At 40.7% G+C, this 27,211-nt stretch overlaps 1 protein-coding gene across 1 annotated transcript in view; it reads left to right on the top strand.

Annotated features, from left to right (window-relative positions):
• The first annotated feature begins 201 nt into the window (after window positions 1–201).
• Window positions 202–27,211, top strand: part of LOC126237109 (uncharacterized) — a 108,136-nt gene continuing 81,126 nt past the window's right edge. The window contains exon 1 of the mRNA XM_049946922.1: window positions 202–221. The gene's annotated coding sequence lies outside the window, so the exon portion shown is untranslated. The remainder of the gene's footprint in view (window positions 222–27,211) is intronic.

Genomic DNA, 27,211 nt, shown 5'->3' with positions numbered 1-27,211 from the left:
CAAGAAATATATGCAACGTCATAACTGTCACAGCGTTTTTTAAACAGGTGCTCTACATTATTCTGCTTTTTTTTATTTGCCTTCTGAGTGGATTTCAGACAGCCATCAAGTGCACAAGATAAGACGGTGGTCGAAAAACGATACTTATCGCACAAAAGGATGTATATATATTCCTCCGGCACTGCTGTCCAAACTATATCCGTCAGTTGACTGAGAAAAAGGTAAGGATGACATCGCTGCTGCCCTTGTACCGTATTCACTTTAATTCACTGCTATCGCCGCATGTACACTGGAGTGCAGAACCTAACAACGAAAGTAGCTGTCGTATGGTGTATCAAGTAACGTAGATCGATGAAACTTGGACCGTCAGTAGAGAGTATTGCTACATTATAGTACAGAAGGTAACTGAAAGAAATGAGCAATGAGACGAACATAAATGACTCATTTATACAAACACAGTAATTACACCACGATTTATGATGCTCCGTAGGACATTACAGAAGGCAGGACTTGGTTCTCTACCGGGCAAGTAATCGCCACGGACGGCAGTGCATGGCCTACATCGTGTTACCACGCTGACCACAAGACCAGAAAGGAGTTCTTGTCGTAGGACGTTCCATTTATCCACCAGCGAGATTGGATGGTCGTTAGTGCATGCGGACGTGCTGCTACACGTCTCTCCAACGCTATCCACAAGTGCTCGATGGGATTTTAGTCGGGGGGAGGGGAGGGGGGGACGAGCAGGCCAGTCCATTCGTTGAATATACTCTCGTTCCAAGAGGTCATCCAACTTCGCTGTTCGATGCTGTATCTCGTTGTCATCCATGAGAGTTACTCAGGGCTGAAGCACTCCTGAAAGGCCCAGTTGGGGAAAGTGTTCAGTGTCACAGTAACGCTGACAGGTGAGTGTATCGTGTTCAGAAATTTGGAGGTCCCTACACCCATGAAAATTATCTCTCCCCATACCATAGCACCTGGTTCACCAAAACGTTTATGTTCGACAATGCTGAGCATAACCCTCATATGGTGACAAGTGGGAACAGGTAATGCAGCCAAGTACATTGTTGAGCATAATGGATTGGCCTCCCATTGAGTACGTGTGGGATGCGTAGGGGAGGTGTGCACCAGCGACCATCCAGCAGTTGTCAATGACACTGGTGGAGGAATGGAACGCCTCCCACATGAACTCCTTACCAACATTGTGGACGGGGTGGGAACACGTTGTAAGCCCACTTGGCCGTCCGTGCTGATCGCACCCCTGTTAATAACAATGTCCCGCCTTTTGTAATGTCCAGGGAACCATCGTGAATCGCGGTGACTACAGAGTAATTGTTATTTTTGAATGGTGCTATCATTTCTGTTGCCTCATTGTGCATTTCTTTCAGTTACCTTTCTGTACTGTGTTGCACTGTACTATACTATAGCATTTCTTACCATGAATGGATCAAGTTACATCGAGCTATGTTACTTGCCAGTGACACATCATGCGAAGGTTACTTCCTTCCTTAAGACTGCACACCAGTGAAGTTGAAAACTGATAGATGTTAATGTTGTTTCCCACTATCAAGTTTCCGTTCTAGGATAACATTTTTGAGCGTTTCCCTTTTGAACAGCTATGTATATGTATACTCTGAATTGTCAAAACAGACTGCAGTGATGAGATGGCTGCACAGGCACGTTCTAGCAGACAATAAATAAGAAAAAAGAAAAATCGCCACTCGGGAGAAACATAAGCGTTTGACTAACGGGTGTCACGTAGCCATTTAAGCGTTCGACTGCCTACTGTGAATAAGATCGCTGCAGAACTGAATGTTGGCTGTCAGGAAACCATTCCCATTGGGACTTTATGGTGACAAATGAACCGCTTAGTTTTTGAGCAGTCGAGACCGCCTCGACTCTTTTGCCTTCCCATGAGGTCTGTCCACTCTACGTTCACTGGATGATGTTAACAACCATGTTGCTGCTCTCTGATCGGATATAACAATAATTCTGGGCCAAGAAACGCACTCATCGAATGTGGGAAAAACTTTGGTAAATGGTTGACGATACAGAACGCAGCACGTCGAAAAGAAATGACAGCAGGAGGAGAATCATAGGTATAACATACACCATATTGGCGAGTTCGGGTATAATGGAAATGTGTGGCTTAAGTCATTGAAAATGCCGTGTATGTAAGGATAATTGATCATTTTATACACCGTAATTTGAAATCAAATGTACAGTTCGGCTTTGGAAGTCATTTAACAACTGAAAATGATATATTCTCTTTTCTCTGTGAGGTACTGGATGCCTTAAATAAAAGGTTTCGAACGCTAGGCACATTGATCGATTTAACTGAGGCGTTTGATTGTGTTAATCACAAATATTGCTAGAGAAGTTGGAACATTATGGGATATGGGGAGTAGCTCAAAAATGGTTCACCTCTTACTGTAACAACAGACAGCAAAAGATCATTATTAAAAGGTCAATATTGTCAGTGCTGAGAATGGCTGTGATGTGGGGTCTGTGTGGGGTACGTCAAATGGGGATGCCCCAGGGGTCAGTGTTGGGGCCACTCCTGTTCCTTATTTATATAAATGATATGCTAGTGTAACTGGTAGCTCTGAAATATTTCTGTCTGCTGATGACATTAGTTTGGTAGTAAAAGATGTTGTGTGCAACATTGGCTCGGTTTCAAATAGTGCAGTTCATGACATAAGTTCATGGCTTGTAGAAAATAAACTAACACTAAAGTTCAGTAAGATTCATTTTTTTACAGTTTCTAACACACAATCAACAAAGCCCGACGTTTTAATTTCACAGAATGGGCATACGATTAGTGAAACTGAACAGTTGAAATTTCTGCATGTTCAGATAGATAGTGAACTGTCGTCGAAAGTCCACGTTCAGGATCTTGTACAAAGACTTAATTTTTACGATTCGAACAGTATCTGAAGTAAGTGATTGTTCGTTACGAAAAGTAGTCTAATTTGCTTATTTTCATTAACTTATGTCGTATGGTATTATATTTTGGGCAAATTTTGCCATTCTAAAAGGATATTTTTGTCTCAGAAACGGACGTTTCGGGCAATAAATGATGTAAGTTCGCGAACCTCATGTCGACCCCTGTTCACTAGTTTGGGTATTTTGACGATGGCCTCTCAATATGTCTATTCTTTACTGTCGTTTCTTGTTAACAATATCAGTTTATTCCCAAGAGTAAGCAGATTTCACTCAGTTAATACTCAGAAGAAACCCAACCTGAATTTGGGTCGGACTTTCTTAACTCTTGTGCAGAAAGGGATGCAGTATACTTTTACATCCATTTTCAATAAGCTGTCACAAGAATTCAAAAATCTTAGCAGTAATCCACGCGCTTTCATATCGAAACTGGGTTACCTCGTGGGTCACTCCTATTCTGTTGAAGAGTTGCCGGCCGGTGTGGCCGTGCGGTTAAAGGCGCTTCAGTCTGGAACCGCGTGACCGCTACGGTCGCAGGTTCGAATCCTGCCTCGGGCATGGATGTGTGTGATGTCCTTAGGTTAGTTAGGTTTAATTAGTTCTAAGTTCTAGGCGACTGATGACCTCAGAAGTTAAGTCGCATAGTGCTCAGAGCCATTTTTTTTGTTGAAGAGTTCCTTGCAAAATAAGCTGATTCTTATGTTGTATTGTTGATTGCGTTTACTTAAGCTTATGGCTTGACTTCTGGGTTCATTAACATTTTATTTTTATCTATTATTACTTTTATGTTGAAATTTCATGTACTAACACGTTCCATGACCTTGTAGATTTGCTCCTCAAGCTGGTCCTACGGAACTTGACGTGTAAATAAAAAAAATAAAAAATAAACGAGCTCGTGAACATTCAGAGAGTTACCTTATCCTCCACTCAGATACATTCCCTCTCTGAGACGTTCGTACTCGGTTTGGTACAACAGCAACACTCAACTATTCAACTGCACGATTTGATGGCTGAAAAGCTCTTAAGAATGATGTTTGGAGCCAAGGGGTTAGGTGAACTACATAGAAACTAGAAGCTACGACCGAAAACCGATTTACGGATTTTACATTATATCAGTTAGTAATGAAAGTTGCTGTGTTTGCAGGTTACAACCTTCACGAGAATGAGGACGTCTGTTTACGTTGCTGTGCTGGCGCTGCTGTTGGGCAGTGTGACGACGTCCGACGAGCATGACCGCAGTCACCTAGTCGAAAAGCTGCTGCGCCTCGGCTCTGGACAACTTGCTGCAAAGCTGATACCAGGCCTTAAACTCACTCACGTCGGTGATGTTAGACCCATTTCCGGTGACGACCTGGTAGTCAGCAAACTCTCCTTCTCACTGGATTCTACAACCCAAGAGTGAGTACAACTTAGCGTTTGCCTAAAGGGTTCTAAAATTTCGCTAGACATCACTTGGCGTTCGATAAACTGCTCATGTTGTCATGTAATCTTTCTGTCCTTTTGTCTGCTGTTGACGTGTTAACTAGTCATCCTCCACCAGTGCCCATGTAATAAGGAATTGTTTAAATACGACCCTTTGATTTTCCTTAAGCGCTACTGACGTGTTAACGCGTCCCTTTTCTCAGATTCTCTCACTGCTCCAGAAGAATTTCTTCCATATCTCAGTGAATAAATAACATTCGCGTATTTATCACACAACATATTTGTCTGTTGCATGCTATCATTTTCATAAAAACATTGTTTCGATATCTTGAACCATTTAGGAAATATGACAATTGTTACGAACACATAATTCCCTATGCGGAAGGACGGAAATGTGAGCGTGAAATGATTCACTTAATTTGATGCAGCACAGTAACTATAACGAATAGTGACAAACACTCGGTCCTATATTGAGTGAAGGTATCACACTGTAAGATGTGGAAAAATCAAATTGTTTATTGAATCGTTTTCTTAAAATCGGATGAGACGTATTTAAATGCGGCCTGAGCACGTCTTCCAGCTTAGGTAGCAGCATTAGGCAAGTAATGCAGTGACAAAAAAGACGCGGTCAGCACGGAATGTAGGGAGCACGTCCATAGCAGTCGAAGTGTTAAAAGCGATTTCCAGCCGTAGAGTGTGCCTCGAATGGTGTCCACGCCTCTAACATTGCACAAATGTTTCAAGATATATAAATTATATCTGAGATAAAGCTTTCCTTCCGTTATAGATAGACGTACATTTTCTAACGAGATTTTGTAGCTCTTGACAAGAAGAATAATGTTTACGATTAGTAATGTTTACAGGCAAACTTTTGGCGAAAATAGTTGCAAGATGTGTTAAAAGTGAAGCTGCGGCATTCACACAGCTTAATTTCAACGCCATTGCCACATAATAACTACGTACTGGGGTTAAAACGTGAAGCTGTTTTAAGTAATATTAGATGTGAAGGCTTCATTAAGGATTCAGTCCATTTTTTTTTTTTTCATTTAGAGGAACACGCGATTGACAGTGCGATAGTCAGCGGATAGGTGTCTACTATTTGGGAAGACTACTGCTCTCTATGAAGCATAGCTACTTGAAGACCTAAGTGAGTGATAGACCTCTGGAGAAATATCGATCTGTGCTATTTCTGGCTGTCTTTAACTTCCACTGGTTACTGTTGGACTGTAAATCGATCTCTCTACTACCAACATTAGCTTCACATCAAGTGAACGTTGCTTACATGCCACCAACATTTTTCCATGACTTCGTCATATTGTCAGGTAGAGGCAATGAGTGCGTTAGGAGGTAGTGTATTTATCTGCAGCTATATACTTTTGGTAGGCGTAATCCACCCAGCAGTTCCAAAGAAACCAAAGAGAGCTATTCTTTTTCGAACAGCCTCGGAGGCTGTGTGAACCAAGCAGTCAGATAGTCAACTGATTAATTAGGATGTTGGGGTGTTGTAACTGAATGCTGCTCTCAATTCACCCCAAACACCCATAGTAGCAGAAAGCGTATTTCCAATATAGTTTTAGTTAAGTGACAATATGCACGCTGGTGAAATCGAATATGTACTTGCTTGACAGGGCGGCACTCGAAAAGAAATGTGACAGCGCAATACGAAATAATTAATAACATTTATTAATAGTGATGATATACAAATTTACTTAACTCTGGTATTAGTTTAATGCTTGGAACTTATTGTCCTATACTTGTCACAGTGAGATTCTGGATAACTTTGCTGTCTCTTGACAGCCTACCAATTTGTCACTATGAAAGTATTATGCAGACACTCGAAGTTAACTGTTCCCATTGCTCCATAAATAGCGACTCCTAAGTCGGAACTGTACTTCTCTGGACGGTTTTGCCGGGAGTGTGTTAGGTGCAGGAACTGTGGCGGAGTTGAGATGGAACTAGTGCGAACTGCGGGAACTGCTGAAACTGTAAGAACTGGGGGAGCGTTGGCGGAGAATCCTCTTCTGTGCGTTGGCTGAAGGATCTCCATCTGCGCCAGTACTAGGCGGAAGCAACGTAGTCCACTGTTGACAGTATTCTCTCTGGAAACACTATCGGCAGACGAATGTGGTGCGCCGATGGACGTGGGCGGAAGCAGAAGGTAGTCTTCATCTGGAGAGGCTACTCAGAACCGAGAAGGCACCTGGCAAGTGGCGTGCCTGTATTGTTGCGGCCTCTTGTGGATCACTGTTTACTTTATAAAAATGTATACACGACAAGGTTAAGCATTGATATATGGGTGAACGAAAAGGCTGTATCACAGTCACAGCACTTGGAAGAGGGCAACTTTGTCTCGATAGTTGAAATACACTTCTAGAAAAAAAAAAGTGAATTACATACATGGACAAACAAATAATTACAATTTTAGGAAAACTGGATAATATATTCATAGGGAGTGGGTTTCATAAATTGAGCTAGAAAATAATGTATTGGCCCTTATGCAAGCAGTTATTCGATTTGGCATTGATTGGCAGAGTTGTTGTATGCCCTCGTGAGGGATATCTTGTCAGTATCTGTCCAGTCGGCGAGTTAGATCTTCAGAATCTTGAGGTGATTGGAGGGTCCTGTGTGTAATGATCCAAAGTTCTCAACTGAAGAGAGATCCAGCGACATTGCTGGTCAAGCTATGGTTGGGAAAGCACCAAGACAAGCAGTAAAAACTTTCGCCATCTGCAGGCAGTCGTTAACGTGCTGAAATGTAAGCCCTGGATGGCTTGCCATGAAGGGAACAAAACATGGCGTAGAATATCTTAGAAGTACTGCTGCGCTCTAAGGGTGCTGCAGATGAGGAGCTACGGAGTCCTGCTATGAAATAAATAGTATCCCAGACCATCACTCTTGGCTGTCGGGACGTATCGCGGGCGACAGTCAGGCTGGTATCCAACCGCTGTAAAGGGTGCCTCCAGACACGTCTTCTCTGATCACTGAGGCCCAGTTCCCACCTAGACTTATCAGTGAAGACAGTTACACTCCAGTCAATGAGATTCCAGGCCGAATGTGCCCGGCATCAAACAAACGGGCTTGTTGGTGTATAGAAGTCACTGGTAGTCGACGCAGATGGCACCATGAGCTCAGCCAAAGTTTCGTGAGCCGCCTGTTAATGGTACTTGCGGTCACTAAAGCACCAGTTGCACGTCAGATCGATGATAATTGTGATTCCTGGGCTCTGAGAGCCCCTATGATGATTGCTCAGGTCTCACGTTCTGTAGTGTCTCTAGACCAATCACTTCCTTCCTGACACAGTGTTCGGGTTTGGTTCACCCGTCCTCGCTAACATTGTCTAATAGTGGCACTGCACCTATTCAAATTTCGAGCGATTCGCCGATTACTCCAACCGGCTTCTTCGAGTATACGTCCTCTCTCAAATGTTGACATCCTCGTATATTTACTTGAGTATGGTTATTGTCGAACTTAGTACACGGAATGTCCTTGTATATCGACATGTTCTCTGTTTACTATCATTGCTAGCTGCACAGTAAAATTGTGCTGCAGCGTCACACAATCATCCATCGGCCACCATAGTTTACAGTTTTCCATTTTTTGTCGATACCTGTACAAATATTGATTTGCAACCAGTCTGTACAACTCCTTCGTGGTGCGTCGGTTTTTTTTGTGTGTATAATGACTTGCATGTCCGGTAGAACAGACACTGTGACGATTCACAGCTGTACGAAATACTTCGAAATTTATTCGCTGACTTTGAATCCCTAATATCAGTCGTATTAGGTACAGACCTATTACATAATATTGGCATACGAAAATCTGTGGCAGTCCTGGACTCGGATGTCCCATTAAACACGAGTGGTATCCTAAACCAGTTCGGCTGTCTACGCACGTTCCCTAGACAGACCCAGAGCTCCATACGCTACACTCTCTACATCCTTATAACGTAATCAAAGTAATTTTACGAGCATTAGGTGATCAATTTGGTGGGCTACTATAAAAGGATGTTGACAGTGTGAAGGATGTAGATCCGTATCGGTCCGCTAACAGTAAATAGAAAGTCCAGTTTCGGTCCGGTTCAAATGGTTCAAATGGCTCTGAGCACTATGGGACTCAACTGCTGTGGTCATTAGTCCCCTAGAACTTAGAACTACTTAAACCTAACTAACCTAAGGACATCACACACATACATGCCCGAGGCAGGATTCGAACCTGCGACCGTAGTGGTCGCGCGGTTCCGGACTGAAGCGCCTAGAACCGCTCGGCCACACCGGCCGGCTATGGTGTCTTACCTAGCCTGCTGGCGGTAATATTTTCAGAGCTGCTGCTGACTGCAGGCCGGTGATTTACTCTTTGCAAACAGTATATATCTTGGCTGCTTCAGAAAACTCAAAAAACCTCTGATGAGTATCCTTCTGTGCAAACAATAGTGAACAGACGATTCTAATCTACAACTGAGAGATATTTAGATTTAAGAGCTGTTCGGCTTAAGGACGGCTAAAGGAACAGGAGATGCTATTCGACTGTAACGAATAACTGATAGGGCTTCTGATACCCAGGAAAATATAGGCATTATTGTCCAGTTTTTGTTTACTTTGCATAATTTTGTGATAGAGTACAGTGGGTTAAGCTTTTAGGTGTTCTGAAGCAAATTAGTTTACTGAAAATAATATGGAGTAAAAAAAAATCTGTTCATGACACAACAGCTAAAACTAAGGATAGAAGAATCGATGACAGAGGGAAAGGATCTGGGAGAAGAGTTAGACAAGGCTGTTGTCGTTCACCTACTCAGTTTAATGTCTGTTTAAATGATTCAGCTAAAAATCACTTTCAACAACAGAGTGGTGTGATAATGGGAGGAAGGATAATCGAATGCATAAGATTTCTTATGATATCGTGTTGCAAAGTGGAAATGAAAAAGTCAGTTAACAATGATTTGTGAAAGGAACTGAAAGCGTGGAATGTGGGATACCGATAAATGTGCAAAAGACTAAGGCAAGGGTTTATGCAAGGCAACTAAGGACGACAGAAATGAAAATTTGTGATGAGTTAGTGGAACAAGTTGATAGCTTCATGTACCAAGGATGCAAAATGACTTGTAGTATGATACATAATTGAGAAATAACAATCATTTAAGAAAAGATTAGTAAAATGTCTTGTATGAGGTGTGGCCTTGTATGGTGTCGAAAAATGGACATTGCGATGGAGAGAGAGGAAATGCCTAGAGACTTCAGAGATATGAATTTGGGGGAGAAAGGAAGCAGTGAATTGGAGAGATAAGATAAATAATGAAGTTGTGTTACACACAATGAATACGAATAGACAAATGTTGGAAACAACTAACAGAAGGAAAAGAAACTGGCTAGCTGACTGGATGATAAGAGGCTGCGTAGTAAATGATACATTGGGTGCATTTGCATGGACGAGAGGCACTGCGTGGCTTACAGGATGAAATAGGCTTAAATCCGTATCCAGCAGTCCTAATATCCATAATATGATGAGAGGGCTAGAGAATGCTGAACTTGCACTGATGGACCCCACCGTATTGGCAGATCACATCATCGCCATTATAATCATCAGTCTGCTTAAGTGTTCCTGTACTTTGGCCAAACAATTATATTGAAATCTGCACCTCAATGGGTGTCGCATTACAGTTCATTGTCTTAAAAGAGCTACCAGTATTAAATGGTTTAATGCCGGTTTTCATGATCCCAGGTGAGACATTGTCCCTATCTGAATCAGGAACCAAGGACGGAAGGAAGATACTCATCTTGTCCCATCGATAACGGGGCCGTTAGCTACGGACTCAGGCTGAGATTCGTCGAAGGTGTGAAGGAAATTCTTGGCGTCTTTTCAGTGCAACTATTTTTTAGTGCAATCATCCTGCAATTTGCATGAAACGATGTAAGACAATTACGGATATTTGGATTGCCTGACAGGAATTTTAACCTCACTTGTTCCGTAAACCACTCTAGGGCCTCAACGACTCCATCACCTTTCTCAAATATATGTTCCTATGCCCAGCGTTGGACATCTCAGTTCGTGCAAACCGCACCGTAGCTCATTTGCCCAACGTGCATGGTACTTTCATAACCCAATGAAAGTGAAACATTGCGAAGATGACGCTGTAGTGATCCGTTCATTGTAGCAGCGATGGATGGTAACAAAAGCCATATGCATGACATAAGTCTAGCAGCTTCTACATAAAATTTTAAGTTAAGCCAATGATGTCTTTCGCTTATTTCGGAGAAAGCATGTTACCTCTCACGGATAACACTGCGAAACATCTATCAACTACTTTTATCATCACAATTTATCCTAATGTCTTCTGAGTAGTATACCCGTACATGGTGATACAAGGAATCGGTAAATTCTGAAGTAATAAACACAAAGGTAAAGAACATTAATTTAGAAGTTTTATCATTGAAAATAACCTGTGAAATACAGGCTGTTAAGTGCTGCTAAAAAAAAGGCTTTGCAAAGTCCTACAAGATATCTGTTCAAACTTTTGCCTTCTTGGGATGAAATTCTGAAATTTCGAAAGACAATTCGAATCACTTCCATTGGTGCTTCTCCAGTCTTAGTTCTCACCTCAGCGATTATCGTTGGGCTAGTAGTATAACCTTCCCTTTGCTTTTGAACATGCTCAGCTGCAAAAGTCTCTATCATATCTATTTTTCCTTCAGACGTTACTTCGTTGTATTCCCTCTGTCACGCGCACCAGTCTCCAACCTTTATCCAGTGCATTCGTCGTTCATGTAACTGACGAGAATTTTCATGTTCCCAATACCGAAAAATCGGTTTCTTTACGTGTCTAGTTATACAAAAAGGAGTCTCATCCACGAAAAGATTGTCGACAAAATTGGGGCAGTCATTAATCATTACCATAATTTTTCACTGAAGTGTTGTATTTAGATGGTTTCAGTTCCTGTACAACTTGAATTTTATGGGTGTTAACCTACGGATCAATGCAGAGTACCATAGGCCATTGTTCGGCTTAGATTTAACATAGCCACCTTCTTCCTTGTACATTGCCGAGGGCCCTCTCTGATTGACGCCCGAAATGTTTTTAACTTTTCCTGGGTTTCGTACCATACTTTGATCTCTTGGTGAAGTCCTTTTTGTAGCTGTACGTATCTTCTCGGAATTATCAACCCATTTATTGATGACGTGGCGAGATGGAACGCGCCCATGCCCTCCTGAATTGTAACAAAGTCGGAATTGCCCAAGAGCAGCAGTCAGACTTCGCCATTCTTGTGAAATGCTTTCACGCAAATGCACGTTGTGATACTGGTTCACGACTATTAAACGGCAAGTACTTTGCCGCATAGAGATGCCGCTTCCATCTTTCTACCAACTCATCAGGGCTGCCACAACTACTTTCAAGGTTTCCTAGTACCACACTGCATACAGGTAGGTATGCCACCCCACTATATCATCCCCCATGAGCAGGCTTTTATCAAGTCTTCACCGAACATGAACAGTTATAGTTTGTCAGTCCGCTAGGTTGAAATAAACCGTTAGCACCAGTCTCTTGGATTTTATCTAAATGAAAGATATGTACATTTGGCAGGCTGACTTCACAGTGACTGTCTCATCAAATGTAGGCTTTCACTGTAGAGATATTTTTTTCCCAGTGACGAGTATTTTACTTATGATACCCCTACGCCGTGTTTTAGTGTGGACGGAGTCCTGAGTGACCTTACCATCTCTGGAATCTCATCGCTTAAAGTGAAGAGAACTGGTAGAACCATCGAAGTTAGCGGAGACATCACTATGGAAGGAAACTACGAGCTGGCCGGCACTGTGAGAGAGGGCCGTCTGGACGGGGCAGGAGCAATCAGGTGAGTCAATTATCACTTCTTCTCTGGCCCATAATCTACTTGCCGAGTAAATCTAAGAATGTAACAAGCAGACGAGGCTGGCGAGGCAATGGCGCGCACCTCATCATCCAGATAGATTCGTAGTTGTGGAAGATACTTACATTAGTATTTTGCCAGTGAGAACACTAGATATGTTATGATATCCATCAGACTGTGTGACAATTTTTCGAGTTAAATTTTATATCTTTCTCCTGTGCATAACGGAATAAAAACATGTAACACAGTTGAGTCTGACTTGTCTTTAAAAGTTGAACGATAATCTCTCCGTTTCCCTTGACATCCTCTACGCTCTAATACATATCTAGTACTGCACAGGAGCCATCACAGTTTATCCCCTCACATAGTTAGAAACTTACAAATCAACGCAGAGAAAACAAACTGACTTAGTACTTAATTATGTCATTCGAAAACTCACTAAGTTTGTATTCGAAATCCGTTTACGCATGCAGTGGACGAGCATGTTATCAAGTTCATTTCCTTGAACTTTACCAAGAGGCAAAGCCTACGGAGTTCCACCGTAGCCAGAAAAAAAAAAAACCATGCATAAATGTTTTGACCAGTGGTCATAGCAAATGCATACTTGAGTGAACTCAGATCATGCTACTTTGAAAGAGGCCAATATTAAGAGAACACATTTGATAAGAATGCAAATTTGCTGCATCATTTTCATGTATTTTATGTCACACCCTATACCAGAAGTTTTCCACAAGAACGTATAAGCTTCTCTATGTCAGTAAGCCGATTTGATGTACCGTGTCCACTTAAATGTAGAAACCAATGGATTACGAATGTTTCACGAAACATACAAATGCATTTTAATACAGCGACCCGTCTCACGCCTTCTGTGTCAACGAAGGTCTGTGATATCGAAAACTGTAGACGTATGAACTTCGAAAAGACATAAAAATAGGTTTCTCAGTCAGTTGTTTGTTGTTATCGGTTATTTCCTGAAAATCTGTAGACTCTTTTAATTAAAAAAAATCCTCTCTCTGCTTTGGACTCTACATGATACATGACAGTTAAGATTTGCGTTTTATCGGCATAGATTCAATCTTGTGGTGTTACTGTTTCAGCATAAATGCGCCTGGTTTTCAAGCCTCAGCTACTGCAGATACCACACCGATTGACGACACCACAGCTAACGTCAACTCTGTGCAGTTATCAGTGTCTGCACCATCTGTTACGGTTAGTATTAGTTGTAAATAAGTGTTTCTCAGTTCATTGCACTGAGAAAAACGGACGTCTAGTTTACTTAAGGATGGAACTATCATTTTGAACAATAACAGATAGTAATCCTTCGATCAAATACGTATCTTTATGCTACTTTATCATTACGACTGAAAACTGTTGAATGATAGAATTCGCATCACTTCATGATTTATTATAAAATATCTTATCAACTGAGTATCCGAGTAGTGCAGGGGACCAGAGGATATATCTGCAAAACACTTCACATGTCTTTTTTTGCTTTCCGTACATCCATATCACCTAATGTGTTCATGTATTTCAGTATATTGAGAATACTGACTTTGTCCCTTCGCTCCAGGATACAGATATTCGAACGACAACTCCAGATCTGTCTTAACTCCCTCTCCGGTTGTATCCTCTGCTGCTGATGTGGCCAGCCGCGATTTTCTCTTTTGTGCCAACCACTTAATCTCAGAGTAGCACTTAGACAAAAATATCCTTGGCTATTTGTTGTCTATATTCCAATCTTTGTCTTTCACTACAGTGTTTACCTGCTGGAGATTACACCGACAGGTCTCAACACTTCTCATATCATCCTGTCACTTCTTATATTCAGCGTCTGCGACACACTCCCGTCCTTGCCATTTCTGTGTCATTTATTATCTTATCAGGTCACTAAATTTTAGGAATCTTTCAGCAGCACAACATTTTTAACACCTTTTCTTTCCAGGTGTTCTCAGAGTCTATAGTTCACTTCATTACAATGCTGTGCTCCAAACGTACATTCTCTTAGATTCGTTGCTCAAATTAAGAAATATGTTTAACACCAGAAGGATTGTTATAGCGACTAATGTCATATTTACTTGTGCTGGTCTACTGCTAACACCCGTCCCACTTCTTGTGTAATGTGTTATTTTATTTCGATGGTAGCAGAAGTCCTTCGTCTACTTCTTAGTCTTCAGCTGTGATGTTAAGTTTATTCCTAATCTCTTACCTGTTATTCCATTTTATTTCGTCTTTCTTTGATTTACCCTCAGTCCACAGTCACTACTTATTAGACTGTTCATCTCATTTAAAACGTCCTGTAAATCCATCTCAATCTCACTGAGGATAACTAAAACAACTACTGTTACCACTGATGCACTTTCATCTTAAATGTTAATCTCATGTCTTTTAGTTTCGTCTTTGCTTGATGCACATTCATCTTAAATGTTAATCTCATGTCTTTTAGTTTAGTCTTTGCTTCTTCTACGTGCTGTTTGGACAACAGAGAAGAAAGAGTAATTCCTTGCTTTACACACTTTTTTAACCTTCTCCCTTGATCTTCCATTCTCACTATTCCCTTTTGGTTCTTATACACATTTCATATTACCCTCTACCCATGTAACTTATTCCTACTTTTCCGAGAACTTCGAGCAACTAGCATCATTTAAAGTTTCAGACCGCTTTTAAAATGGCAAATCCAATGAAGGTGTCTTTTCTAAAGTCTTGCCTCCATTATCAATCACAGCTGTCTCTTTTGTGCCTTCACTTCTGCCTTGTTTCTTCACCAGACTCTGACAGCTCTGTGAAACTCTGATAATACACTACTGGCCATTAAAATTGCTACACTAAGAAGAAATGCAGATGATAAACGTGTATTAATTGGGCAAATATACTAGAACTGTCATTTGAATATATTTTCCAAAAAATTGGGTATATAGATCCTGAGAAATCAGTACCCAGAACAACCACCTCTGGCCATAGTAACGGCCTTGATACGCCTGGGCATTGAGTCAAACAGAGCTTGGATAGCGTGTACAGGTACAGCTGCCCATGCAGCTTCAACACGATAGGACAGTTCATCAAGAGTAGTGACTGGCGTATTGTGACGAGCCAGTTGCTCGGCCATCATTGACCAGTCGTTTTCAATTGGTGAGAGATCTGGAGCATGTGCTGGTCAGGGAAGCAGTCTAACATTTTCTCTTTCCAGAAAGGCCCGTACAGGACCTGCAACATGCGGTCGTGCATTATCCTGCTGAAATGTAGGATTTCGCAGGGATCGAATGAAGGGTAGAGCCACGGGTCGTAACACATCTGAAATTTGATGTCCACTGTTCAAAGTGCCGTCAGTGCGAACAAGAGGTGACCGAGACGTGTAACCAATGGCACCCCATACCATCACGCCGGGTGATACGCAAGTATGGCGATGACGAGTACACGCTTCCAATGTGCGTTCACCGTGATGTCGCCAAACACGGATGCGACCATCATGATGCTCTAAACAGAACCTGGATTCATCCGAAGCACAAGTTAGAATAGCGGAAAACTTAGGATAGGTGGTCACGAAGTAGATGAAGGTAAGGACTTCTGCTACCTAGGCAGCAAAATAACTAATGACGGACGGAGCTATCGTCACATCAAAAGCGTCACTGGCAAAAATGACATTTCTGGCCAAGAGAAGTCTACTAGTATCAAACATAGGCCTCAATTTGGGGAATAAATTTCTGAGAATATTCTTTAGGGCACAGAATTGTATGGTAGTGAAACATGGACTCTGGGGAAACCGAAAAAAAGAGAATCGAAGAATTTGAGATGTGGTGCTACAGGCGAATGTCGAAAGTTAGATGGACTGATAAGGTAAGCAATGAGGAGGTTCTGCGTAGAATCGTAGAGGAAGGGAATATGTGAAAAACACTGAACAGGTGAAGGAACAGGAGGATAATACATCTGTTAAGACATTAGGGAGTGACTTCCATGCTACTAGAGGGAGCTGTAGAGGACAAAAATTGTAGACGAAGACAGAGATTGGAATACATCCAGCCAATAATTGAGAACGTAGGTCGCAAGTGCTATTCTGAGGTGAAAAATTGGCCCAGGAGAGGAATTCGTGGCGGACCACATCAAACCATCCAGTAGACTGTGTACCGCCCCCCCCCCCCAAAAAAAAAGAAAACTTCACCTTTGATCGAACTCGGTGGAAATTCTTTAGCCATGTGACCTCCTTTTGAGAAATGTTTGCTATTAATATGAGGCTGAGAATTTTCCTATAGCCTTAAATGAGTTGACTTATATTATCTGTATTTCCGTATCTGTTGGGAAACGGTACTAGCCACAGGTAACTACGAAGGGATTACTAATGCACAAACTATTTTAAAAAATTATCTTTTTTTATCAACTTGGTATGTACGTTAATAAGACTGTTAGAAGACAAATACGTACCGAAATGTTCCCATTTTCATTATTTCCCGAACGTTTAGTATAGGTTTTGGTGTTTCGTTGTTGAAAGCTATTTTTATCAATTTTTTTTCAGATAACTTACGAGAACCTCGTACTTGACAGCTCAGGTGTAGAAGAATTTCTGAAAGACCTTTTGGAACATTAAAACAATGTAAAAGGTAATCAAACTGCTATTGATGTAATACTTTCAACAAAGTCTAATATCTAAATATTGTATAGACACCTTGATCTTAACGAGAACAATGAATAACAGTGATACAAGGAGTGTAGATTCTTCTATTTGAATAATTTTTTAAATACATGTTGAGTTTATAGTAATAGAGTAACTCAAGTCTTGTTTATGTAGGTGGACAAACGATGCAGATTATTTATTTATTTCACAATTTCTCTAGGTTACTGTGCAACGTGCTACTGGCTGATCAAAAAGAGGAATAGCAGAAGAAGGTTTCCCATCGGAATTTGCAAAAATTCTACACTGGTGATGGATTGGTGTTCAACATCATGCTCATACCTCAGACTTCATACCGTGGCTGTAATTTCAATTGCACGTTGTAAGAAAATAAAAATAAAGATTTTGAAAGTAAATGATTATGAGTGCATTTCACAAGAATTTTTTTACTAGTTACAGACTTACATAGCAATTTATGTTACGAAACTGCTAATGAAATGCTGAATTGTGGCACTGCAAGACAACGTGAGTCAACAGGAGAACCGTAGCAGCCGTTCCGTTTATGTATAAAACGGAATTAATTTGAAATTCAAACATTAGCTATTCACTTGGAATTGCCCCAAGAAAACGTGGGCGAAGGAAGACTGCTGCTACCAACGAAGGTGCAGAAGTAATGGTTGTTGCAATAAAGTGGCATTATAGGCTTCGTCAAAGAAATAGAGACGTTGCTTTTAACCAAATATGCAGTCTGCGTATTCTTCATACACAGAAAAAAGAAAATATGTTCGATGCATGTCTGCATCAAGAACCACAGGGTAGTGATTTACAGCGACGTTTTGAAGACTGCTTGCTGGTTATCCTGTAAGATATTATTTTTTTGTTGGAATTAATTGATTACTGATGAGACCACTTTCAGAAATCAAGGTAACGTAAATTTAAGAAACGTGCGCTACTGATCAGCACTAAACAATTATTGGGTTCGTCAAGTGTTCAACCAACGGGAATGTGTGATATACCATAATCGGACAGCACATGATTGGCTCTTATTTCGTTGACGGTTCCATTGTTATTAGAAAATGTCCCCAATTAGAACTCGTCAAGTGATGTGGCTCTACCATCATGGATGTCGATGTCCTGCCCATAATTCTTTAGTAACAACAGATGTATTAAATCGTTCATCTCCAAATCGCTCGGTGAGAAGCAGTCGTATTAAGAGGTAGCCAGCACGACAGACGTACCTGACGTCGCTAGCAAGCAGTTCCCAAGGGGGATCCAATGATTGTGGAGGATATGAGAGGGCAAATTACTGTTGCGTGTTACAGTATTACATAGAATATATTGAGAACAGTGAGTTGATCAGTGATACACGAAGTAAGATATTATTGTGATACAACTGGCTCCCAATTTGAAAGTAATTTTAAAACAATTCACCAGTTTTTGTTCACAATCTTTGGTCTTATTCATTTCGTCTATTATTCTAACGTAACTTTCGCAACACTAGTCACTTCCAGGTAACATAGCTCGATAAAACTTGACCACTCGCAGAAAGAACTGTTTAAAGTATAGTGCAGAATTTCACTGAAAGAAATATGCAATGACACGAAGAGAAATGGCACTTTCATTCAAAGACAATAATTACACTTTGGACACCGGGATTTGGGACATCACAGAATAGGCGAGACATTGTTCTTAATAGAGTGTGTGATCAAAGAGACGGCAATACGTGCTATGGAACATACTCCCATGGTGGTGACGCAGTTAGTAAGAAGTTCTTGTGGCCAGCATAATTGACAGCTGCTGTTGGTGCGTGTCGATGTGCTGCAATATGTTTTACCGACACATTCCACACTTCACTGATGGGATTCAAGTCTGGAAAATATGCAGGCCAATACATCCGCCAAATATATTCTCGTTCAAGAGCTCGTTCATCTGCGCTGGTTAATGCAGTCGTACATTTTCATCAATAAAAATGAAGTCAGGGACGAATGCACCCCTAAAAAGAGTCACGTGGGGAAGAAGTACAGTTCCACAACAAAGTCTACCAGTGGGTGTACCATATAAAAAGATCTGGAGGCCAGTACAACCATTCAACTTTATGCCTTCCCACACCATGACACCTGGTCAGACAGAAGAGAGTCGCAGGCGGTTTTCATCACAAGAACGTCAATATTTGATGTAACAGCAGAGACGGTGCGAAACAGATAACGGTGTTATTTAGTCTAAGACACTGGGACCGTTAACTACAGACATGGTATGAACTTTGTTGCAGAAAGTGACTGTCTGCTGATTTTCATTTTGCGGGGCTGGACTGTGAACATATTATTTATTGTCAAAATACTTACTGTGAGGACGAAAGCACATGTTATTCAAAAGTGATAATTTTGGTAAAGTGTCACCATACCACTCAAATCTATCGCCACGTGGTAATCCATTGTTGTGCGTAAAACTGTGACAATCTATTAATCAACCCAGTAAATCCCATTTCGTGGTACGTCCTATAACATTTTAAGCGGTTTTGTCGATGGGACAGTGACAGGAAGAACAGTTGTACTTATTTACATTTTGTGATTCAAAAAATGGCTCTGAGCACTGTGGTCATCAGTCCCCTAGAACTTAGAACTACTTAAAGCGAACTAACCTAAGGACATCACACACATCCATGCCTGAGGCAGAATTCGAACTGTGACCTTAGCAGTCGCGTGGTTGCGGACTGAGCGCCTAGAACCGCTAGACCACCGCGGCCGGTTATTTGTGATTACTTTGTTCATTTATGAAGTTGGTAGTCGCCTTCTTTGCACCTTCATGCTGCCTCAAAGGTATCTGCTGGTCCCGGAGTGCCTGAGATTAGCAAACACGTTCTGCCACATGTGAGGCAGAAGTAAATCACAGTGACAGATTTCTGGTTACAGGCATTACCTTCAACACATCAGTCAATGTTTACATCGGAACTGAATATTATTCAGCAGGCATTATATAGAGATAGGTAACTATAAGAGAACGCAGAGACTGAATCAGTTACTTCAGAATAACAACAATAATAAATCAAAAGGTATTCCGTTTTGCATCCAAACACCAACTCTTACTTACAGTGTAACGTTTGGAGGTAGCATCTAACTCAAGTAAAGGAATTCAGTTGTTTTGTATATGAAGTATCAGATGTCTTTGGATTAAAACATTGTATCTAAATAACTATGAGGATTTGCGTGTTAACTTTGTTTGTTGGATATCAGCTTAACAGTAACATTCACCCCAATAAATATTAAGAGAAACTGAAATTGACATCAGTCAGTATGCTGAGAAGTGTTCTTACAAAAGACATGTCACCTTGTACTTTCTGTGTGATTATCAGTATTATGTATACAAACTCAATAGATTCAGTGTATTAATAATAGCTCAAACATTTTTAAGTTCACACAAGAAATTTAGTTCTAGCTACTTTAATATATAGTAACGCTGTAAGAACGTAGCTGTAAGATGTAGCACTTTGAGTGCAATTTATTCGAAATGACAGTTTTGCAGTTAACCAGGCATTTTTTCATATGTGTATTAGTGGAAGAGCGTTATTCAGCCATGCTCCAGTAGTATTTCAAGCATACTAAAGTTGTATTCCAACGTTAATAAATTACTCTTGTCTTGGTGGCCAATATTTATTCAGTTTTGTGGCATCACATATAATATGACAAAAGACGGAAAAAAATTTCTGTAGAATGACGCACTATAAATTGTAACATAAGATTAGGTGGAAAACCATTACCTGTACATGACACAGTGAGCTGATTTTCAGAGCTTAATGGATACACAGTATGTAATCAGTTGTAAACATCAGTGGCCAAATTGACTAACGCCATACAGCGTATTACAAAATAAACTTCTTTTGCTACAGTGTGGTAATAGAGGCAACATATATACCAGATCACCAGCAATGACCCCGGCAACACCTGATAGACAATCAGCTGCAGTTTGTCCACTTCCAAATGTGCCGAATGTCTATGCTGAAATGAGAGATACATTCCATTTGGCTGAACTGCCATGGTGAACAGGGGACATTGGTCTGCTAGTAGGCGTATCTGATGCGATCGTGTTTTATAAATATCAGTGAACTGGATGCTGTTACCCTAAAGCAGCTTAATATGCTGTTGAGCGATAATTCTGGGCCAGAAGGTAAGAAAGCAACGTTCACAGTTGTACTATCCCTAATCTTTTATTTAAATAAAAGTTAACAACCTTGTGACGTCAATGAAATAGCTTTTAAAAACAAATAAGGCATTAAACAACTTTTCAAACGTTCACGAGGCGGGATAATCCGATGGACAGGGTGGGCGGTGTGAACTCGCCACTCACGGTTGTGCTGACCTAATAACAGTGCACTGCCTTACAAAGGGTGGCACATGTTTGATTGCATTACCTCTTAAGAGCCAAACGTAAATAAATAAACAAATATCTCCCAAATTAGCGAATATGGTGATAAGCAACAAAACATTTTACAACTGGGTAGCACTCTTATGACAGGAGTGAGGAAACCAACAAAGCTTGTGTTACCCCAAAATTAATTGGCAAACAATTACGTGAACTCTTACGCAGCAGAAACAGTAATTAAACGCTATTTGGAATGGAAGAAAATTCGATCTCGCCGACTTCTGACATGTTTTGCAGTAAGACACAAACCAAAAGTAAGGAATCAAGAAGCTATTACTAACTTAAACTCCACTATTTCAAATAGTTAAACAACCGTCTCTCAGATGTCAAACATGTTTTAGCAGGTTGCCTGAAAAAACTACAGTGGAAAAGTGCACGCTTATTTCACCAGAATTTACCACAGAAAATCTCAGGGCAGGTCAACCAACAACGCCCCCCCCCCTCCCCCCACAAAATATTTTACAAATACTTAAGTAAAATGATTACAGTGAGAAGGCACTCTGATTATATTAGACACGCCCACTAAAATGCTTTACAAATGCTTAACTGAAATTGTTATAATGAAGAAGCACTCCGATTAGATTAGACTAACCCCACTAAAATATTTTGCAAATGGTTAACTAAAATGTTTACAGTGAGAAGACTCTGATTAAAATAGACTTCACTGTATTTAAAAGGAAGAATAACACACAGTTCTGTCCTCAATAAGGTCCACTCGAAATACGACCAATTTAAAGAGGCAGTTCTGATTAACGTAACTCCACTAGCTCTGTAACACAGACCACTCAACCTCTAAAAATTTCTCAAAAGTCTGTAATGTAACAGCGTTGCTTCCATTAAGATAAACTTCAGTTCTTTCGGAGCGAACACCCATAAACAGCAAACATAGCAGACCTTCCGGGAAGGACCAACTAGTCGCAGTACTACGACCTTAACTAAACAAGGCGTAGAGGCTATAGAAAGAGTCTCACCAAAATATTTGACGAACCAGTAGCGAAGTGTGTAACGCCGGAAATGCATATCCTCCTATTTCCATCTATTGTACTATAAATTTTTTTCCTTATTTTGTTACCTGAAGATATGACGTTTCTGTGTCTTTGTATATTGTAATTGTTTTATTATTTGTACATATATATTTATGCATTTATGTCGGTGCATAATTTGTTTGTTTTGTAAATATTATTTGTATTTTTACGCTGGGTCTTGCCTAGGGAAAACTATGCTATCGAACGAATACATCGATAGGTCGTGTGGAGAACCAAAGTGTTTAGGATCTTTGGTAGTGTGAACTCGGCTGCGTGGAGCGCGGGCAGAGGGGGTCTGGCGGGAGTAGGGCGCTGAAGCAGGTGTGTTGTGTGACGCTCCCGCGAGCTGCCGCGCTTTCGGGGTTTGGCAGCATGTAATTGCGCTCGACTTGCTATAATAGTTTCTGACACGGTGTCGCGGACGGGAAGCGTTAGCTGGCGCACATCAAGAGCCCGTTTCGCCTGATGACCGTGTCGAGAAGGAGGCACGCCAACATCCAGCTTCTGCAACAGCGACGGCCGACAATGAGTGACTGTCGCCACCTCCTCGATCTACGGCTTCAAACCTTCAATCAATCAACAAGGAAGACTGGAAGCACGTAAAGTTTTAGAACTGTATGGCAGACCTCAGCTTTTAAAACTATTGCATCACAAAAATACAGCAACTTAGCATGAACCTTTGTTGCTCATTGCCCCAATTGCATTACCAAGTAGGGTCCCTTCCTTTTCTGGAATGAACCCGAGTGTCGTTGAAATTCATACGTCAGCATTAAAGTAATATCATTCCATCTCACTGCTTTAATTTCAAAGTTCAGGTAAAGTATTCATAGCTGGCTACAATATATAGATTACACAAGCACAAATTAAGAGTGCGAGTTTTCTTATCATATTATAGCTTACCTGTGACTGCAGCCCAGCTTGGTACGTACTAAATTTAACTATTTTTAATTGTTCAGAATCATTTAATTCAAATTCAAAGTTATATCTCTTATTTCTAAATTGCGTAGCTTCAAGTAGCTTTTAAAATGATTGTTGAGGTAGCCCAAGACTAACCTTATTTTACTGAATTTCGTAGTGCTTCAGAAACAAAGATCACTATTAATTTCAGTCACTAAATTGACTTTCAGTTTTCCGGTTTTATTAATTCTTTTGCTAAAGTAAGTCTGAGTGTAGCGAATTTATTACTTCTGGCAAACATTCAGTTTTCACAGTTTTCAAACCTTCAGTTGCCACGCTTTTAGTGCTAATTGTATGTGCAATAACTTTTCTTTTCCAGTTATTATAGTAGTTGTCCATAGGACTGGCTACCGTAATTTTTCCCAAATCTCAAATATCTAATTAACGCCCATTAATTGTTAACGTAACGACCGCACATTTACTTTCTTTATTAACTTTACCCCTTTTCAAAATTAATTTCCACCAATTTCATTTGCATTTTTCCTTTCATTTAGATGTAACCCTTTCCTCCCTCGTTACCGACAAATTAACTTCGGTGACGATTGCTTTTCCCAAATTTCCATTAGGTGCACGCGGTTTAATTTTTCACTGTCATTAAGGTCGATAACTGAGGGGGAGGTTACACGTGGCGACCTGGTGACAGGACAATCTTCAGATTTGAGGTTGTTCTGGACACGAATTTTGTATTGTGCAAATCTCGTAACAAAGTACTGGTTACGAACAGGCCGTTACGTCAGCGAGAATAAGTAGTGGGAGTAATCCTAATTATATTTGAGATTTGGCATTTATATTGAAAATTATTAAAATGAGTGAAGGCAACAGTTACCAAAATTTGGTACACTTGGGTACGGAACAATCGGTCGAACAGTGGGAAACGCGTACCGCGGAACCCATTGTTCAGGGGCAGGTGGCTAGCATGAAAGACGCGACCGTCGAAACGCTACGAAGGGCAGAAATGGAATTCCAAACTTTAGAAAATGTTTCGGTATCGGAAGTGATAGTCAAATCTGAACCCCTTGACGACGAATACGGAGGGACAATTAAAGAGGCACCCGCTAAGGAAGTAAAACCGCTGGTTTCCGGGAATTTAGCTGATTTATTGAATGTTTTGATTAAGGAAATCATGGCTCAGTCTAGCAAGATAGAAACTCAATTGGCAGAAGTTAAAGCTCATTCTGCCAAGCAAGAAGCTCAGTCTGAAAAAATTGAACGGAAGCCAGACAATCAGAACAAAGCTATTAATGTTGTTAACAACAATGTTGGAGTTGTTAACAGTAAAGTTGATAAAATCAAAGAAGATATTGTTGTGATTAATACCGAAATCGGTAATCTTAAACAGGAAATGATAGGCGTTCAGGCGGAAATTGCGAGCATAAATTCTAGTTTTTATTCCGAAATTAGCAGAATCGAGAAAAGTGTAGGAGAAGCAGTTGCTCCGATCATCGAGAATAAGGTGACGGAACAAATTCAATTAATGAAAAAAGAGGATCAAAAGAAGGTGGAAACTTTAAAGACTTTAGTATCCGAAGTAGATACCAAAGTGAGGAAGCAGGCTAATACCTGCGAAGAGAAAAAGAGGGAAGTCGAAACGCTTGCGACAACCACTTGCCAAGTAATTACGAGAGTTTCGGAATTAGAAAAGAAACTTGACGAAAAACAGAGCTATGTGCCAATCTGTGCACATAGTTCGGAATTGTTGACGAAAGAGGAGCGGTTCGACCCCTTGAAGAAAGGCAGTATACACGCGACGGATTCCATTAAAAATTGTGAAAGAGTTTAACCCAGATCATGGACTAATGAGAGAAAAATTAATGCGGTTATTGACGTGTTGGCTGGTGATGCCAAGCGTTGGGGCTTAAACCTCAACATTACGAACCTGACTTTTGACGAGTTTAAAAATTTGTTTCTGGCTGAATACTGGTCAGAGCAAAAACAGCAAAGTGTCTGGCGCGAATTTGTCGTATCGAGGCCTTTCGATGCGAATTTGCGTGGGTCGATGAAGGAGTTTTGTGAGGGCTGGATCTGCAAGTTGGAATATTTGCGTGATCGCCGCACGGAATCCGAAATAGTCTGGGAACTCTACAAGAAGCTTCCAGATGATACAAAACGCTACACAGGAAGCAATTACAAGACAATCAATGATTTCCTGGAAATAGTTGAGGACGAGGACAATCGGCGCAATAATCACGACAGTCGTAGAGGCCGTGGTAACAACAGCGGGGACTACAACAACAATAACCATGGGAATAATGCATACCGCAACCATGGCAACAATAACAATAATGGTTCGGACCGTAATAACAATCGGTACAATGCAAATAATAACAGGAATGACGGAAACCAGTATCATACTAACGTGATACGGGCTTCACAGAATAGTAATAACATATTTAGATTACACAAGCACAAATTAAGAGTGCGAGTTTTGTTACCATATTTTAGCTTACCTGTGACTGCAGCCCAGCTTGGTACGTACTAAAATTTACTATTGTTAATTGACTTTCAGTTTTCCGATTTTATTAATTCTTTCGCTAAATTAAGTATGAGTGTAGCGAAATTTATTACTTCTGGCAAACATTCAGTTTTCACACAACACGTGTCAACCTTCAGTTGCCACGCTTTCAGTGCTAATTGTATACGCAATAAATTTTCTTTTCCAGTTATTATAGTTGTCCATAGGACTGGCGACCGTAATTTTCCCCAAATCTCAAATATCTAATTAACGCCAGTTAATTGTCAATGTAACGACCGCACATTTACTTTCTTTATTAACTTTACCCCTTTTCAAAATTAATTTCCACCAATTTCATTTGCATTTTTCCTTTCATTTAGATGTAACCCTTTCCTCCCTCGTTACCGACAAATTAACTTCAGTGACGATTCCTTTTCCCAAATTTCAATTAGGTGCACGCGGTTTAATTTTTCACTGTCATTAAGGTCGATAAGTGAGGGGGAGGTTACAAGTGGCGCTCAGAATCTCCACACACTCGGCACAGGCATATTTCCAGAGTCACATCGCCACCAAGGCTGACGGAAAACACCGTATTCGCGGGATGAGGTCGTTACTCTGCAAAAGCAGTTTACTACTGATTCCAGGCAGCGGAGGTAAACCAGCCACGCACCCAGCAACTGCTCCTTCCCTACAACCGCATTCCAATCCCCCATGATTATTAGGTATTCATCTCCCTTTAAGTACTGAGTTAGCAGTTCAATAACCGCATTACTTTCTCTGGCACTTCAGCTTCGGCTTGTGACATCGGCACGTATATCTGAAGTATTATTGTCGATATTGGTTTGCTGTCGATTCTGATGAGAACAACAATATCGCAGACATGTTCACAATAACTTACTCTCTGGCCTAACTCCATATTCATAACGAATCCTACTGCCCTTTGAAAAGTGTAGCTGGCGTCAGCTCTAACAAATTATGCTTGTCCGTCTTTCATGCGACGCCCAGCATCGACCAAAAGCGTCAGTTTGTTTCCAGTTACAAACAAAATGATTTTTAAATCGGAATTTCACGTGCTCGTACTCCACCAGTGACATTAAAGTCATGGACCGCACTGACTGCCAGCGCTATGCAGCAATGCTACTCAGTCTTTGCTAGAATACTAGGTTGATATCGATGTTTTCCTGTCCCTGTTAATACATATCGATAAAACAAATATCACACTAGACTGATTTGGGACCGCTCTGTCGGATGGGCAAATAAAATTCCGATTTAAAAATAATTTTGTTTGTGAAGAAAACAAAAGGACGTTTTCCTTTGAAACTGGGTGTCACATGAAAGACACAATGAACATAATTTATTTGGGCTGATCCCAAATACAAATTGCAAGAACGATATTGCCAATGTCTGATAAATCTTACAAACTTAATGCACAGAGTTTATGTCACTGCCGCCGGGAAGAATATCGAGCATAGTGCAATGCACGATTAATTTGATGGCTAATGATTAGCAAGGGCTGTACGGTATTTTTAAGTCAATGGAA

The sequence above is a fragment of the Schistocerca nitens genome, chromosome 2 (assembly GCF_023898315.1).
Source record: "Schistocerca nitens isolate TAMUIC-IGC-003100 chromosome 2, iqSchNite1.1, whole genome shotgun sequence".
NCBI lineage: Eukaryota > Metazoa > Arthropoda > Insecta > Orthoptera > Acrididae > Schistocerca > Schistocerca nitens.
The sequence above is the reverse complement of the archived record's forward strand: the minus strand, read 5'-3'. Positions and strand labels throughout refer to the sequence as shown.